This window comes from Tinamus guttatus, unplaced genomic scaffold (genome assembly GCF_059628265.1).
Source record: "Tinamus guttatus ecotype Peru unplaced genomic scaffold, ASM5962826v1 Tinamus_guttatus_pri_ptg000089l, whole genome shotgun sequence".
Taxonomy (NCBI): domain Eukaryota; kingdom Metazoa; phylum Chordata; class Aves; order Tinamiformes; family Tinamidae; genus Tinamus; species Tinamus guttatus.
Genome location: NW_028288623.1, coordinates 2,296,378 through 2,312,092, shown reverse-complemented (window position 1 = coordinate 2,312,092; position 15,715 = coordinate 2,296,378). Strand labels below are relative to the sequence as shown.

The 15,715-nt window shown below is 47.6% G+C and overlaps 1 protein-coding gene across 3 annotated transcripts in view; it reads left to right on the top strand.

Annotated features, from left to right (window-relative positions):
* MAPKBP1 (mitogen-activated protein kinase binding protein 1) overlaps positions 1-15,715 on the top strand; it is an 84,947-nt gene that overhangs the window by 23,684 nt on the left and 45,548 nt on the right. The window lies entirely within an intron of this gene.

The following is a 15,715-nucleotide window of genomic DNA, read 5'->3' as shown; positions in this document are numbered from 1 at the left end:
ATGGACTTGTCCAGCTGAGCCTTACAGGGCTGTTCTCTCCTTTTGTTACTGTTTTTTAAGGTTTTTTTTTTTTTTTTTTAGTGTTAAATTGAAGACAGTTTGATATCTATGTCTGTACTTGGCCACATCCTTTATACTTGAACCCTTTGAAGGCCGGCTCATACATTTCCATGTGTGCTGTCTTTTCCTCTGCATCTCTTCTGGCAGTATATTTGCTCTTGAAGAGGGCAAGGAGAGAAAGAAGAAAGCAAGAGCAATAAGCTGAGGTGCTTGGGGCTCTTGAACAACTAAAGATAAAATAGCCTAATTAATAGCAATCTCATCTGATGAGCCTGTATGCACCAAACATCAATGTAATCAAGCAAGAGGACACCTGGGCATCCTTTGGGGGTAATTACAAGGTTATGTAGGTCCTTAGGGCTGCACAGAGGATTTCTTGTTCTTACTTGTTGGTAGCATCACAGCGTCTGCCTAGGAGACCTATGGAATATGCCAGGTGTGTGTTCAACAACTTAATGTTTCATCTGACTTACTGCTTTCGTGCCACAGTTAGTCTGCTTTATGATGGTGATAGGGTTTGTTCATGTGATTTGTTGCAGTCAGGTCAATCTTTTTGTGCCTGTTTGACCTAATATTTGTTAAGGAGTCAGAGCAGGGGACTGGTGCTGATCTTATTAAACTGCAAGTTCATTTGTTTTATTGTTTGTTTCTTTTTTTTTTTTTTTTTTTTTTTTTTGCCTTTCTCCCCTCTGTTCTTTTCAGTGAATTTCTCATCTGTGTGATTTGCAAGAATAGTGGTATTACTGTTTCCTTGGCTTTATTGCTTTTAATTATTATTTTTGTTCCTGTTTGTTTCAATTTACTGTACACTGACATCTCTCAAATGAGACTGATGTAGGAAGCGGAGCCTGGCACACGCACGCTTGGTTCGTGACCTGTGCATGCAACTTGGTCGTCTACCGGTGGCTTCCAGGTGCTCCAGGGAGCGTTAGAAGCTCAAGGGCTCTTCAAGCAGAATCTTCTTCTGGCTTCTGGTTTGCTTAAATTATTATTACTGTCTTTTAATACCATTGCTTTTCTGGGTTTTCTTTTTTGTGGTGTCCCTGAGTCTCCTGAAAGAAGCTGTTCTCAGTGCAACCCTCCCTGACAAGAGAAACAAACCTGAAGTTCCTTAAGTTGGTGTCTGTCAGGGTGGTGTATCATGCAGAGCATAGCAAAGCAGGCTTTGTGGGGAAAGCGGAGAGAGGCTTTTTTTTGCTTCTTGTGGCAGACCTGATGCTCCGTCCTCTAATTTGTTTCCCCTTGTTTTTCCCTGCCTCTCTTTCCTCTTGGTTTATTCTTTTTTTTTTTCTTTTCTCTTTCTTTCTTTTTTTTTTTCTTCTTCTTTTTTTTTTCCTTCCAGTAGCTGGTTGAGGTTCTGTCTCCTAGAAACAAGAAGGAAAACAAAGCTAAGAAAATCCTCTAAGGTTACTGATGGCTAGCATTAAAAAAAAAAATGTTTTAAGGGGGAAGAAGAAATATGCCTATCCGCTTAGATTCCAGACCAGCTGCTCTGGTGGCCTGAGTCAGCTCATTTTGTGTGTGCGTGTGCGCGTGCGGCGGTGGCTTTCTTTTGTTTTGTTTTTTGTTTTAAGCCTGTAGGCCTGTGTGAGCGACAGTCTTAGGTTGTTTCTCTTTCCTGCTCTCCCCTTCGGCTCGCAGCTGGTCCTGGTAGTTGGCCGAGAAGCTCCCCTGCTTGTGAGGTGCCTTCCCGCTTCGGGGAACAGCCGGCCCTTTTGCCCTCTGTGGGAGAAGTCGTCAATGCTTTGTACCCTTCAACAGGCAGTGTGTTTTAAACGCTGTTCTGTTACGTTCTGACCGGCTTAAGCCCCTCTCCAGCTCTGCTCATCAATCCCCAGCTAATCTGAGGGAAGTCGGGAATTTTTCACATTAGTGGCCCTTGCATGGAAATTGATATTCAGTACCTACCATTAGTGTGTGTGTGTAACGAGTTGACTGGTCCTAAGCAGCATATTCTTCCCCCACCTCACCCCCGTCTTTTTCCCTGCTCTCTCCATCATAGCTTTCTACACATAGCAACTTCTGCATGAGACCAATGTGGGTGAATCTTCCCAGGCACAGTGAAAGGAGTTTCCTCAAGGGTTTTCCTCAGAATTGGCAGTAGCCATCACAGCCACAGCCCTCGGCTCGCTCCGTGCGCAGGCAGTGCTTCTGCTGGGCAAATGATGTGGAAACCTCCATATTCTGTACCATTTCGGAACAAATTGCCTGTGTTGCAGAGGGGTTGAATAAACAGAGCCATGTGATCAAACTTAAGATAAAAGAAATATTGAGTCTTTTCTCCTACTGCATTTTTGCCAGAAGATCTTGTCTAAGCTAAACCTGTTCTTGCTTCAGCTTTATCACCTTGAGCCTATCTGGGATAGGACTGTTTAGTATTTAGAAGTGAGCGTTGGTACTTTGTGCTTAAAACTGGAAAACTGCACAGCTGCCTGGGTGGAACTGTGTTTTACCAGCCGTGTGCTCCGCCGGCGGGACCCCGGCGCAGCTCCGGAGCAGCGAGCTGCCCACGTCGCCTCGTCTCCTTCCCTCTCCTTCCCGCGGCTGATCCGCAGTCCTGCACGAGCCTCCTGAACTGAGTCAGCCCTCTGAGTCACAGCCTCCACTTAGTGGCTCCCCTCCACTAATCCAGGGGAGGAAGTGTCGGGTCCCGCAGCAGGAGCCGTGACAGCAGCCTGCGTCACAGCGGAGGGATGTAGCGAGGAGCGCGGCAGGAAATGAGTGAGTGGAGTTTAATCCAGCCAGGAGTCTGCTCAGCACGTGTGGAGCTGTCGCGCATAATTGAGTGGTAAATCCTGCTGGAAGCTGGAAGACTGAGGGTTTTTTTCTTCCAGAAGTGATTATTGGTTTGCTCCCAAATACCTCTTTAGAGTTCCAATAGTCAGACTGTAAGGCTAAGCAGTTTCCAGCTATCCACATGTGGAATCTCTGGGAGTGTTTTAATCGGAATTTTCTATCATTATATAATTTATTATGTTGCGTCAACTTAACAGCTTAAAATGACTTCCCTTTACCTTAAGCTGCATATAACTCACAATGGAAGAATAATATCATTAAGGATTAGTGTTGCATAACTTTGCCAGGCGTAACAGGCATGACAACAGAAAAGGCTTGCCTTTTTTTTTTTTTCTTCTGTTTAAAGGGAAGGGTCTGGATGCTAGGATATTGGCCTGAATTGTAGTAGAGATGGATTCAGTTGATGACTGCTGGCAGCGTAGGAAAATTCACCCTATTTTGTTCTGAACTTGAATCTGGCGCTGTAGAGTTCTGACCATAATGGTCAGGTTAGAAGTGGTTGCTCAGTGGGTGATAAAATCCTCATTTGCAAGGCAACAGATTTTTGTGCCTACCTTTCTTTGTAGCATTTTTAACTAATTAATCTCTTTTCTTAGACACCACAGTGGTTGCCTTTAGAAAGCTGTATGTCTATAGAAGAAATACACTTGTTCACAAGCCCTGTGTGTCCCCTGGTCCATGTGCAGTTTGTGCAAAGTTCTACTGCTCTGGGTAGACACAGGCGTTTTCACTCATCTTGCCCTAGTGTAAAGGGTAAAGGCACTGGGCCCAGTCCCAGCTGCAGCCTGAGTGGGTGTGAGGACACTGCTGCTGAGGTGCCAGTAGAGAGATCTTCTTCTGCTGGTGCTGGCTCCTTCAGTTTTCCTTTGCTCAGACTTATGAGGGAGAATTTCTGAGCCTTCTTTGTACGTTCATTTCTAAAGGCGAATCACGTGGCCCTGTAAAGACCATAGAAGCCTATCATAAAATGAAGAGTTTTCATCTCCTGTTTGAAGTAAATTTCAGCATCTCGGGGCCCAGCAGAGACAGTTGCTTTCTCCCTTTAAAAATGGGACCATCTCCTTTCAAGGGCTTGACCTCTTTCCCCTCCCCTGCCTCCCAGGAATCTGGAGTGCTGTTAATGCATTCCTTGTGTGAGAAGACTGCTCATACATGCCATGTGGGGACATTTTCCAGCTGGCACAACTGTGGTGGACCCAGAGAGGAAGATAAGAAAGTCCCCTTCATTTAGGTTGTGAAATACAATTTGCCTTAGAGCTATGACTGTAGCTGGGGCTGGGCCGGGCCATTATAGCAAAGCAAAACAAGAAAGTGAGAAAGTGAACAACATGAAGTTGCAAGGTCTTAAAAGTGGCCAAAAATGCTGAAAAGTGTCCAAACTCTTCCCTCCCTTTTCTTCCCCCAGGGTAGCAGATCTCTCGGAATGAAGTAGGGATGCTTTGTTTTTCTCTTAGGTCTCCCTGTATTAATTACTGGCTGGAGGGAAAGGAGCATTTCCACACAGTGAAGCACGACAACCTCAAGTGCAAAATATTTACTTTAGCTCTCTGCTTTTGTTAGTGTAGATGCGTTAGGAAGGGTGGGCTGAGGAAGGCTAATGCAGTCCAGCCTTTTGGCAGCTGAGCCCTCTTTGCACATGGGGATGGAGATCCCTGTGCAGCAGCACTTTATCATCAGCCCAGAGAATTAGTGACTTTGATATATAAAATTGCAGAGGCGAATTTAAGGGGACTGTGGCCTTTGCCTTCCCCTACTGCTGGGGCCTGTGAGATTCGCAGGGGCAGTCGCACAGTCCTGGTATCTAGGGCAACTCAGTCTGGTCCTGAATCCCCATCACTGCACACATAGGCCAGGGCCAGAATTTCTACATTGATGTTTTTGCTTGATTCACATTTCTGTGCTTCCAGAGACTCTTCCAAATTGAGGCCAGGTGTCAGCAATAAAGTGGCACCTAAAAGGTAGGGTTGTTTGCTGAGCTGTTGTAAATTGATCCAGTTGAGCTATTATCTCGTTTGATTTGGCAGAAGAGATAGAGATGCAGAAGCAAGCAATAGGAGTAACCACCTAGAGATGCTGGCATCGCTCCATGGGTTTAAGACTGTAGCAGAATGGAGTCAAGTCTGTCAAATTGGCTTTGGGGAAGGGGCCTTTTGATGTCACATCTAATTAGTTTAAAATCCTTCCCTGGGATAAGCAACCGAGCATGTAACATTTGGTAGAATTTTGTTAAGTAATGTGATAGTCATGAAGCAGGTCTGTGGCAACAGAAAAGGAAGAGAAGTAAAACAGCACTTCAAAAGAACAATTCAGGTTTTATAGTTTTAATTAGATTGGAGGAAAGGTTATGGCTTGATCTTGAAGGAGACTCTGTTAAGTCTCTGTCCAGAGCACTGTGCGCTCTGCAGCTGGGGCTGGCTGGAGGAAATGTTTAATACCAGCTTCACCAGCAGTGGAGCAGGCTGAAACTCTTGGGGTGGAGAGCAGCAGTCTTGTGGGACAGACTTGGCTTCAGACCTGTGTGGCTTTGTGCTTTACACTGGGTGATGCAGAACCAGTTGGGGCAGTGCTGCTGCCTGGGGTTGCAGTTCCCTGCCCGCTTTGTGCTCCCGCCGCAAGGCTGCCGGGCAGTAATCCGGTCTCTGAGTTATACAGGTGGATCCGTGTGGCCTGCACGGAGAAGCAGCTGTCGGAGCCTCAGGACAGATACAAATGAAACAAACGAAATACAGCACCTAGCCCCACAGTTTTTAGTTCCCCACAGGTGCCGGCCTGCCCCTCTGCTGCCCGTCTGCAGCTGACGGGTGGCATGAGCCCTTCCTCCCAACGTGCTCATGCTGCCCGCTGGCTGCGCCCCCAGCTTACCTGGCTTCAGCCTGCATTTCTCTCCAGATACTATTTGTATGCTTTTATATATATATATATATATATATATATTTTAATATCCTTCCTCCTTTCTGTTGGGAATGTGGAAAGGGCAGCTCAGTGTCTAGCTGAGCTCAGCATATGAGCTCAGGGTGTCACTATAGAAACCTCCAATCCATGTTTCCTCTGGGAGAGTTTCTGGCAGGAGGGACCGCCAGTGGACGGGCAGCGCCCGCACTCCTAGGCCCAGGGAGTGAATCAGAACCAAGTCTCCTGATCCCCGGTGGTAGTGGGTGCTGCCGTCTAAAGAGAGTTAAATAAATCCAGTCAGATCCCTCCGAAACCCTAACAAAAACAACCAACCAGCAGTAACCATGCACCTGTTTAGGTTGCCAGAAGGTTTTTGACATTTAGAGTGAATTGAGAATTTTTCAAGTGAATGGTCCAGTTGTAATGAAGCACCTTGGGGAATTTTTCACTAATTCATTTACCAAGAATCCTCTGGCGAGAGGGAGAAGGAGTGAATGAGCGTGAACAACTCCCGGCACCCAGAGAAGCTGCTTGAGAGCAGCTCAGCTCTCCTGGCATGTGAGCAGCCTTGCTTTGAGTTAACCAGAAGACTGGATTCAGTTTAGACGGGAACTGTTAATTCTTTATTTGGTGCTCTCCAGCCACAAAATTAGAGGGTGGAGGCAGCTAGAAGGTGTTTTGTATTTCCGGAGATGATGAGAGCTTCTTTGAAGGACAGGAGGGTATTTTCCTTCATGCTTTCAGCCAGTGGTGTATGAAGCATGTGTGCATCACAGAATGGTTAAGGTTGGAAGGGACCTCTAGAGATCATCTAATCCAAGGTTTCCTTCAGGAACCTTCTGAGAGGGTCTGTGATGGGCAATGGGCAATGCGTTAAACAGGACTTGGGAGAATCGGGAATTCTTTTTTTGTTTGTTTGGACTGTTTTTGGTCTTCCACGGAGTTGGGTGGTGGGGCAATTCTTTGCTCTTCTCCAGCTTGCACCCCCTTCTAAAAATAAGGGAAATAGTCTTAGCTGAGCCCTGAGGAAAGTTTATGTTAGAATGCGTGTTCTTGTCGCTGCCAAAAACGTCAGCGCTGAAGAAAGCAAGAGGAGGGGAATGGGAACGCTCTTATCTTTGCAGGACTGCAGGGAAAATTCCTGTGACAAGGAAAAGCCCTTAGCTGCCCTTGGGGCCCTCCTGGGCCCAATCCCAAGGGCTGGGGGCAAGGGTGGCCTTGTGGAGGGTTCCTCTTAAGTGGCGTAGTTATGCAGAACAACTATAGAACTCTTGCTACTTTCATCTTGATATTAGCGTAAATATTCCACTTCCCTCAATGCAAGTGTTGTCTTGTCAGAATAGCTGTAACACTGCTGTCCTTTCAGTGACCCTACTGGTCATGCCTGACATTAACCTGTCTGTTAACTAAAATGCTGCTGTTCTGCCTCTCACCTTACCCAGCTGCATTTTATTATAAACGGGGAGGCTGGCTGAAAGTAATCCTGTGGAGATGGACAGTTTGCTTCTCAGGCTTTGCCTTGATTAGCCAGTGTGTGGACACGTCATGTAAAGTAAGAAAGAGCCTGGCCTGAGAAAGGAGGGGGATGGAGAGGGCGGGAGGCCTCACGCCTGCAGGTAGCGACCTGCCTGGTCCCCACATGGCCTCCCAGCAACGGGCGCCGTGTGCTGCAACATGGCCCATTCCCGAGCCAAGTCCCGGCCTTGCATAAGAGCTGGGGGGAGGACCGCGGAATAACCGAGTCTGGGACGAAACCGAGATACCGGTGGCCCCAGCTGGGCTCCACCCCGGCCAAGAATCTGCAAACAAGGCCCGTGTCTCCTGGCAACCTTTACACAAATTGTGGAGTTTAGCTTGAAAGAAGCGCATACGGTCTGAAGTGTGTGTCACTGCACAGGTGTGAACAACACAGCCCTTCACCTCTTCCTGGGGGATCTAGCACTTTAGATGGCCTTGGGTTTCGCTTGCTGTCAGAAGGGAAGTTAAAGGTGAGGGAGAACCTGTTACACCGCTCCTTAGCCCTCCTGTTTGTTTTGGTTCCTGGAAGCGTGTGCAACCAGGCACAGGAGCCGCAGGAGCCGTGTCCCGCTACGCGTGTAGCCGTGCGCTGGCCGGCCCTGCGCAAGGGGCTGCATCCTCGGCTTCAACCTGGCCACGTTCTCTGTCATGAGAGCAAGTTGTTAGAAAGTAAAACCTTGGGTTTTATGATGATTGCTTCTCCTTCCAGGAAAATTGTCTTTCCAGGTCTTGTGACAGCTGATGCTCATTAGCTGTGCTGAAGAGAAATCTGTGTTCTTTTAATCCTCTATTTTAGGATAAGGCAATGGCAAAGCAGAGGTGTACGTCCCCCTTCCATTGCAGTCATAGCTGTCACAAGCCTCCTAAAGAGATAACATGGTTGAAATTGAATTTTGCTGGGAATAAGCCTGAGCTGTTCCTGCTTTGAGAAGTGCTGGAGCTTGGACCGAGAGCCAGAACGAGCCCCAAAGGCTTGATCCTTGGAGCCATCGGCGACGTTGCCTGGGTGGTGGCATTGACAGCAAGTGCTGGGAGAGGCAGGTGAGCCCCGAGCCGAGGTTGGGAACCCCAGGATCCGGAGCAGGCCAGGCTGGCTGCGGCTCGTGACTGCTGTGCTGTTCCCGGCCGTCTCCTGCCTTGGGCAGCCTCTGGCTAAACCAGCTGTCTCTTTGGAGCGGCGAGTCTTCAACCCTGTGCGCACAAAGCAGCGGGTTCGCTGGGCCTGCGCCCTGCAGGAGCCCTGCTCGCCGCTGCGTTCGGCGGGAAGCGCTGCCCCAGTGTGGGGCTGCCGGGAGCCCAGCGGGGTCCTGCGTGCCCACGGGGGCTGCCGCAGCGCGTCACCCGCGTGAGGTGAGCGTCTCCCCGCGCGGCGCGGCGTGGAGGGGCTGCCACCCCCTCGGCTGCCACCCCTGTCAGCTGCTCTCCAAAGCGCAATGAGATGAGAAAAGGGAGCGCGCTGCATTGTGTTGCTTTTGGTATTGCTCTTTTGATTAATGCACCTTTAATATTGACCGTGTTGATTGCCAGTGGAAGTGCAGTTAAAGCCCTTAGGCACCTGCCATGAGCTGTCCTGTTCTTCAGCCCTGGATGATTAGTTTGAGGAATAAATCTTTCTCTCTGGTGTCTGTGAATTGCTAAGGCCCAACGAGGGAGTTGGCTGCGCTTGCTGTTGGAAACGCAGAGGTGTTGGCCAATTGCTTGTAAGTGGGGTATGTTTTCCTCTGGGACTGAATTTCAAAGGAAGAAGCTGCTTCAGCTTACAGGGCTCTGCAGCACGATAGGATCAGCCCTTGCTGGGAGCCACTGCAGACCTGGAGCCAGATGTTCCTGTGCAAGCACAGCTGGGCCTGTGCGTCCTTCCAGAGAGCTGCCTGCTCTCTGCAGGGCTCCCGGCCTTTCTCAGGCTGGAGAGCTGAACTGCATCAGCACTGGATGGCAGAAAAAGCTTGTTTACGGGCAAAGCTGAAGCACACCTTATGTATGTGTGTATGTATAAGTGTATATAAATATGTGTGTATATGTCGATGTAAAAGGAATTTATTGTTAGTATAATTGAACACTTAACACACTAATTCAAAATTCATTATTAATCTTGAACTCATTATTCCTGAAAAAGAAAGAATAATAATGCTTTAGAAAACATCTATACAGAAGAAAGTCTCAATAATAGTACTAATGCAACTAAAACGGTGATGCAGACAAATTTTTTCATTTCTGTTCCTTCTCCCTGGTGTTACACTTACCCTTCCATTGCTCTTCTGAGTCTTAAAGTCAACAGTTTTGGACTGATAGACATGGTGAGAGCATAAAACCTCAGCCTCTGGGAGTCCTTCGTGGAAAGGAGTGTGATGTTGGTGTTGATTTCTCCTTCCTTGCTATAGGATTCACTTGGGATCACTCCTAAAAGTTTGCTAATATCCTTTTACATCTTACTCTTTCTTCACTTGTTTGCAGCTCTGTTACATGCAAATTCACAGTGCCATTTCTGCATGTTAGATACATTTTTTTTTGTTGTTGTTCTATTTTTTATCCCTAAAACCAACTTTGTCCAGCTCCAAGCCTGTGTTTCTTCAGTTGACCACTGAGCTATTCATGGCTATAGGGTCTTCTGTGCCCCCTTTCCTATGCTTCCATACCTGCACTCATTTATGTTGCAACTTTTCAAGGCCTCTGCTGTCATACCTGGTCTGTATTTCTGCATGTAACACGTCATGTTTGTAAACACCTCATTCTGTGTAGATTTTACTGCTGTTGTTGCTGTCTAAACTATGCTTGTACCACACAAAGATAAAAGAGAAACAGATAAGGCATAAAGACCCAGTTAGAGAAACTGCTGTCACAGCTAAATCAAGTAAAACAAAGCTCCAGGCAGGTCAAGAAGAGTTTAGACAGAACAAGTCTGATAAGCCTCAGCCCAGAGACCTTGCAGACTGTGCACAAGCTTATGGGCTGTATTAACACTGTCATAATACAGTATTAAAGAGCTAAATCACTACAACTTCTTGCCCTTCATCTCGGTTTTGCTGATTATTCACTTGCTGCTTTGTGCACTGGAAGACAGACGTGGGGCTGGCAGCCAGACGCTGCCCGCAGAGGGACCGGCCGGCTGCGCGCGGAGCACCGGAGCGCAGCGGGAGGGTGGAGCGGCCCGGGAGCGGGAGATCCCGGAGCAGTTGTCTTGGCCGGTCTGTAAAGCCCGAGACTTGTTCTTTTCTACTCGTTACGTGTCTGTGACAGCTGTAACTTTGGGAGAAGTCCTCAGCATGTGGAGGCAAGTCCTTTCTGAGGAATTTGCCAGCACACAATATGCTCCAGTTGCGTAGTATTCATTCTGGAGAAAGCTGTATTCACCTCCTTGATGCATATCCTAGCTATTTGTTCTTGGTAGCATCTGGGATTAGCAAGGTTCTGCTCAGGGATGCCTTTTCTATTGCTTTGCTGTTGCTCCTGCCTAACTGTTGAACAGTTTCTTCTTGTGAGCTGTCCAAGTAGACCTTTTACTCCTTCAGCTTTCCTGTCTTGCTTGCCTGTTGCTCTAGCTCCCAGGGCTGCTCTGTGGTCAGTGGGCATTTGCCAGTTGTGCAGAAATAAAACACTGTTGCTTCTGGTCTTGATGATTTAAAACTTGCTGTAAGTTGTTTATCTGACATTCCCTGCCCCTAGGGAAGTGTTTTTTCTGAGGGAAGGAGGAAAGTGAGCAGTAGTGGGCTGTGTGCATGTGGTTTTTCATCAGTGCCTTATGCTCTTTGGGACCCGTCAGACCTGCAGGCTGATGCGCAAAGCTTTGTGTGCTCATGTAGCTCGCGCTTCGCTCGTGTAGCTCATGCTTTGGATGCTTTGGCCGCTCCATCTAGCTGTGTTGCGGCTTGGAGGAACAGGTGAGGTGTTGTCCAAGACAGAATAGCCAGTCTCCAGGCCCATTAGGGCATGGCTTTATCTAAGCTTATAAGCAACGTGTCTTGCCCGTAAGTTGTGCAGTTCTTTTTTTTTTTCCCTCGTTCTTCCTTTCCTGACTTTGCAGTGTGGTGGGAATGAAGAGATTTAGAAGGTGGAGCTCCTGCTGAATCACTAGTGACTGAGCAGCCATAAGCCATTTCAATTATTTGAAATTGTTTTAATCTTCCTTGCGTTCGTAATGATTCCCAGCTGGTAAGCTGATCTAAATTTGATGTCTTTTCTTCAAAGCCCTTTCCTCACCTCTCTTTTCTGCAGACACGTTTCTTGATTCATGGTCTTTCGCAATTGCCATCCTGGCGTAGCTGCGGGCCTCCCGAGAAGGTGCCTCCTCACCGTGGTGCCCCGTGAGAAGCCACCCCTTTCCCTAGGGCTGCTGCTGTGTGTCCCTGGCTCCAGCATGGCTGCTGTGGGTTGCATGCGACTTACCCAGCAGGAGACGTGACCTGGATTTCTTCTTGTCCCTGAACCCACTTTCTGTGAATTGCAGAACCTGAATTTGTTTACCTGAATCATCTTCCTGCACTTGTTTGTCCAGGGTTGCTGGTTTTGACTGCCCTGTCCCTCTAGAAAAAGACCTTGAAATGACCTAGCTTGGCGTTTTCCTGTGCCCAGCAGTATGAGTGTGATGGAGCCTAGGGGACCAGGAAATGCTGAAGTAAGATCTGCTTAGAAATAATTATGCCTGACATTATGGGCAGGCTGTACCCTCTCTGTGATACAAGGCAGTCAGATTCAGTCCTCCGAGTTTTTCCTTTGTGAACAGGAGTTTTAGCTGAAGCTTCAGTAATGTCTATTTATGTGCTAGAGTAGAATCCTGGATTGATATGCACTCACCATCTCTGCTGCATGTTAGAGTTTTTTTCATCCCTTTATGTCTTGGGGATTTTTATGCCTCATTTTGAAGTATTTTGGGTGCCTTTCAAATCTGTGGATCTGTCCTCTGCCATGTGCAGCTCAAGGTCAGATACATGGCTGGTTGCTCTTAAAGCAATAACCTGGTAAATAGAAAGGGGCACTGCTTGAAAGCTGCCAGTGGTAGCTCCGGATGGTAAGGAGAAGAGCTGCCTGGTTGTCTGGGTGTCATTAGATCATATAGGCTTTACAAGGCCATATATCTGGGGACAGAGCAGTTCTCTTGCATGGTTTGTTCTTCTGCCTCAGTGTGGATGGATGAAGGAAAATGAGCCAGTCACTGGTGTTACCCTACCCCAAATGGGAAGAGTGATCAGAGTGATCAGTCTTGTCCTGCAAAACAAATGGCACTGGACAGAGACTGAGAAGAGAGAGGCTTGTTCTAGGTTCCTTCATCTTGTGTTTCCTCATACCAACCTTATCTGGCCCATCAGTAACGATGTGTATGGATTTAGGAGAGACTGAAGTGGTAGGGGAGCAGAGGTGCCCTTTGTCCTTGTGAGGATTATCCCTGCAAATCCTGCTTGTCATGTCTGCCTTGCTTTCCTCTAGACTAGATTTACTGTGTTGCTTCCCCTCTTCTTGAATATTGGGACAACCAGCTTTCCCACTGTCACTGCCTATGGAAGAACTGCAGTAAGAAATGCCCGGAGATAGCGATGAGGAAAGGGGAAGAAACAGGGGTTATTGCTGCCCAAATCCTTGAGAGGTGGTGGTTGGAGGTTGGGAAGGAGAGCAAGAACTTCTGGCTGGGGACTATGAGAAGAGGCACTGTCTTAAAAATGCATTAAAACCTGCCACTGCCTGCTTGGTAGGGGATCCACGTTTTGCATGTAGATGCATGCACTCACAGGCCCTATGAGGAGCCTGTCCCCAAGCTGCCTTCAGCTCTGCCCGCTGTGCACCATGAGTGCCAGATTAAACCATGTAAATCCAAAACATTTGAGTAAAAGCATTCCTTCCTCCTACTCCCCAAATGATCAAGAGCAGAGGCAAATGAGCAATTTTAAACCTGCTGTTTGTTACTCTTGGCAAGGAGGAGTTTTTCCCATCCCTGCCCTTGTCACCTGGTCTGGGTAGCAGAGCTGTGTCTTAACACAGATGGCTTCGGGTGTTGCTCCACAGGATTCCCCTGTGATCTCCCCTTTTGTCTAAGGGATTATGAAGAAGGGGAGCCTGAAGGCATCCAGCTCTAGATTTCTACCCACAGGTATAAGCGTGTAAGACTCTAGCAGGCGTGGGAGCTAGCTGATTAAAACTCAAATATGGATGAGTGTAGCATGATGCTGGAATATGGGGCAAATAACAGGAGTCTTTTCTCCCACCATCTTACGAAATCTCAAAGACACATTTCAGGAGGCTGGGAAGGTAGTCTGGGAAACTATCTCTAAAATGTGGCCAGTTTTTCCCCAGGCCTGTACTATTAACCACTATTGGAGGCAAGGTACTGGGTTACAGCTGGTGTGGCTGTTCTTGTGTGCTTTGGGGCAGAGTCTGTACCATGGTGTGTCCTACAGATTTGGGGAGCCAAAAAAAACCCTTTTAAACAGAATAAATTCCGCTGAAAATCAGACCACAACATACTACTGTTCAACAACCTTAAATTCCTCAAATATTAGCCTAGTGACACTCAAAATACTTGGGGCATCCAATTATTTGAAATTTGAATTATTTAACCACTTTTTATAGTGGGTTTCTTATTCAGCAGCCATGGCCTTTTATGTTAGCCTGTGTGGGCTTCTGGAGAGTGAATTTAACTGCGTCTCTGAGACTTCCACTCTTCCAGGTCATGGAGCAGTGAGCTCCAAAGGCTGCCGTGCTCAGGCAGTGACACCTAAGTCTTAACCTCTCAACAGATAACGCCTTTCTTCCCAAAATGCATTTAATAGAACTTGCATGGAAATGCCTCTTCAGTTACATATTCAGTCTGCACATCTTGTCCCACAGTGTATAGACACTGTTAGCCCACGGTGTCTATAAAAGTTCATGTTAATTTTCTATTTCACACTGATCAGGCCTCTCTTGGCAGTGCAAAAAAGGGTGTATTCTTATCTGCCTCTCTTTTTTTTCTTCTCTCTCTTTTTCTCTCTCTAAGTATGCATTTAATGCATAGGAAGCTATTGCACTCTTGCTTGAATAGCTTTGGGTCTTGGGCAGAGAGCAGAGTATGAATTGAGAAATGACCCAGTATGGGAGGGATGGCACTGTTTGCTCTTTTCACTTATTCTTGCAGCAGCATGAAAAGAGGATATTGTAGCAAAAAGGAAACTTGTTTCCATTTATGAATGGAGTTTTCTTTCCTCCATGCAGCATCCTCTTTATCACCTAGACTAGGCGCGCTTACGTGATCAGGAAGGACTTGACTCGTGGACTCCAGTCCGCGTGTCCCACGAGATATGGCCAGGCTGAGTTATGGATAACTTGGGAGAAGGTTGCCATCACTGCCTTGAGTTTTCTCAAGCCCCTGGCGAGGCGCTGGCCACCAGATCAAGGAAGGAGGAAAACTGGTGCTGGCAGAAATCTGCTTTCTGTTAGCTCTCTGAGAAGGAGTGAGGGAGCAGGCGGGTGGGGAGGAAGCAGTGGAGACTGCAGGGCCGTTGGGAAACGGGAGGAGGATGACAGGAAGGGACAGTACCTTGCAGAGACACTAGGTCTTGGGGGAGAGCAGGAGTGGAGCTGGGAGGAGGAAAGGCAGGGCAAGGGGTGGCCAGGGGCTTGCAGTGACCTCATGCTGCTGACCTGGAGAGTCAGATCGTTCGTGTGAATGAGAGATAGATGTCTGATTCCTCTTCATTCCTGCTCCTATATTTAGCTTAGGGAAATTGCTGCATTTGTATGTTTTGTTTCTCTTTCCTTTTGCTGGAGGGAGTGGAAACTCTTGCAAATCCCCCTTGAAGGAATACCAGCTTTCTATCTGCATATGTGCATGTATAAGATAGGGCTGTGCCTGCTTAGACGTTTGGCAAACTCTCAAAGGAACCTTTTGCTGCATCCTTCTTGGCTGTCTCAAAAGGGCTTCCTGACGAAGAATGTTCAGGTCATCTGCAAGACCATCTGACAGTGCTGAGAACCGATTCTGTCCTTTGTAGGTGTTTCCCTAAGGGTACCTGACTGCCTCACAAGAAAGACGGGCCCTGGGAGAGGGCCCAGAGCCAAATGCCAAGTTGTTTTTAAAGGCTGCTTGTATGGGCAAGGTGCACTTGAAGGTTGGGGATGACATCACAGACCTAGAAATAAGACTTCAAAATATGTCTGCAGTTGCCAATGGCCTCTGCAGGAACCAGTGTGCAAAGAAACTGGACACCTGATCTCCACTGGCTAGGACAGGGCTTGTACAGCAGTAATCCGCACAGCAGTGAATGGTTTCTATAAATGTCTTGGAAATCAATAGAATCATGGAGCAGAACATGTGGTCTTTAAGCTCTGTCCATAGCTGCAGAGAAGACACAGGTTTGTGCCAAAGCAAGGTTGCTAACAGTGCTCACCTTGTGAAGAGCCAGTGAGCAGCAGGCTCAGTGCTTCTCTGTGCGGGTCCTGCGCAAAGCTCTTCTGGAGCTAGTGCTGGTATTCGTGGTGCCTA